At 39.0% G+C, this 2,372-nt stretch overlaps 1 long non-coding RNA gene across 1 annotated transcript; it reads left to right on the forward strand.

The window, feature by feature from the left end:
- The first annotated feature begins 263 nt into the window (after nucleotides 1–263).
- On the forward strand, nucleotides 264–1,631 carry LOC149529523 (uncharacterized). The gene is made up of 2 exons (XR_016358554.1): nucleotides 264–1,101; nucleotides 1,454–1,631. It is a non-coding gene; the product is annotated as an uncharacterized LOC149529523 (long non-coding RNA).
- Nucleotides 1,632–2,372: the final 741 nt, after the last annotated feature.

The following is a 2,372-nucleotide window of genomic DNA, read 5'->3' on the forward strand; positions in this document are numbered from 1 at the left end:
CACAATAAAAAAAAATCTATTTTAATAATAATATTGACAAACATAAAGTTCGTCAAGGTTTTAAAAACTTAAAAAAAAAATTAATAGCACAAGAGTCTCCGGTCTTAGACTAATAAAGAAAAGATTAAATATAATGTCCAATCTGAATAGAGTGTTTGTTGAGGCGGCTCTGTGAATAAAAGAGAGCTAAATGGAATTGTGAATAAGAAATAAGCTAAATCACATTATTTTATTAATGTCTCTCCCTCCAAAATTAAAGTCAAATCGCATTAAATATGTATTCACTGGAAAGTCCAATCTGACGAGCTTGGCAGGGGCGTTGGGATCAGCGGCACTGAATGACATGACAGAGGCAGGGCGGTGTCCGAGAGGCATGGTGGGGGGCATGAGGCATGGCCATCGACATAGGCAGGGCATCCACAAAATAGTTTACCATTTAGCCGTTGGAGCCTATCGGCTTAAATATCTAACCACAGGCGTTACGCAGAAAGCACCTGCCAGATTGGCAGACAAAGCAGAAAAAATGTGACCAAGCTTGAAAGCCTCACAGGCGACATGTCAAGTGTCAGAACACACCGAAAGCTCCATGCCCATTCTGTCGCCTCCAACATTTGACGCTGTAATTAGCAGTCAGAGATCGAATTTGGGCTAGACGATGGAAACAGGGGAGGATGCAGGCCATCAATCGTCGATCAAATTCTGCAAAGCTGTGGCATCCATTCGATTAAGCTGGGTAAGGGCAAGGTCATGTAAACACTCCAACTGGGAGCTGAACTATCCCTGTTTTACCACATCATTTAGCAGGAAATACGACTCAGAGCGAGAAAATCGAACTCGACTTCAAAGCGGTAGGAAATACAACTCAGAGCGAGAAAATCGAACTCGACTTCAAAGCGGTAGGAAATACGACTCAGAGCATTTTAGTCTCGTCTTGTCAGCCTGTTGTTGTTGATACGCAGGGTCTTTCATACTCGAAGAAGGGGGTTTGTTTTTCGTTTTTGTTTCTCCAGTGAATGGAAACATTATCCTCTGCCGCCGCCTCCGCCACAATGGCCTATGACGCCTCATCAGCTTCCTCACATGCATGCTCAACCGGATCAGGTGACAACCTTACACACCGTTTTTTATTTTCTTCTTCCTTTAATGCATCAAATTCCTTATTTTAATGAGAACAAACAAGTATGGACGTGCCTTCTCACAGCCATATTATTTTACTGATGGAATTTAAGCATACGGGAATTTTTGTTCGTGAAAGATTTTAAAGATATGGTTTGTGTCTGGTAGGGTTTTACTAAAAAATATGGTTTTGCAATAAGAGTAATTGTGCTCCCTGTTAAGGATTTGATAAAATCTTCTTTATGTATTCTTTGGCATTATGGCGCTAATGTAATTTACATTAAATGGAGCTTTTGCATTTCTGAAATATTGATATTTACATCTATTTATGAAGCAGAGACATCCTATTGATCTTCCCTGCATACGTCTCTCCGTCCAGTTGGAAATGTTGAAATATTGTTCTATGTCGTCTTCACAGGTTAAACATAACGTTTATCCAATACGTTTGATGCTTTGTCTTTCTCTTTCCTGTCCTCTTAAATTTTGGAACTGAATGATAATAATTCTGTTGATTCTGATTAGTGCAAGATTAAAATATATAATTCTAGTAATGAAACCGGGTTGAGGTTCTTGAAGCCGCACCTGTATATTTGTGTGGAGCTTGTCTAACTCGGGTAGTAATCAAACAATGTTGTGCAGTTGAGTGCTAAAAATGACAGAGGTAGCGGTTCGATCAGTTGCAGAACCTATCTTACCATTCATTATAGGGAAAGCTTGTGAGCAACTCTCTCATTTTTTCCACTTCAAGAAACACTTAAAATGCTTGAGCTAGAAACTCACACTTATGTAGGTTTATTTGAAAGATGCAGAGATTAAGAGTAAGAATAATGAGCGAGATTAATTGTTATTGGGAGAAATTAGTAACATTGCATGAGAAGTTGAAGATATTATAGAAGAATGTGCTTGGAGGGTTGTACCTTCCAGGTGGGGTTGTAGTGTAAATGAGATAAGATTTGACTACAAAATGGGGAAAGGGATTAAATTAGTTGAAAAGAGAGTGAAATTCATTTTTTATAACTTCAGTCAGCTGCAAGTCCTCTTCCTAGACGTTTTCCCACTTCCATTTTGCAAAACAAAGCCAACTTGTTGATGAGGTATGATGTTTCTTTTGACAATGAACCTGTTGGTATGATAGACAAGATAGAGGGTATAACAAAAATGTTTAAAAGAGCCAACGAATCAAGTCACAGCTATGTGGGACATGGGCAAATTAGTGAAAACTTGACTTCTGCAGCTTGTGTTTGAAGAGAGTAAGG

The sequence above is a fragment of the Cupressus sempervirens genome, chromosome 11 (assembly GCF_028749045.1).
Source record: "Cupressus sempervirens isolate cs-2001-9-10 chromosome 11, ASM2874904v1, whole genome shotgun sequence".
In the NCBI taxonomy this organism is placed as follows: Eukaryota; Viridiplantae; Streptophyta; class Pinopsida; order Cupressales; family Cupressaceae; genus Cupressus; species Cupressus sempervirens.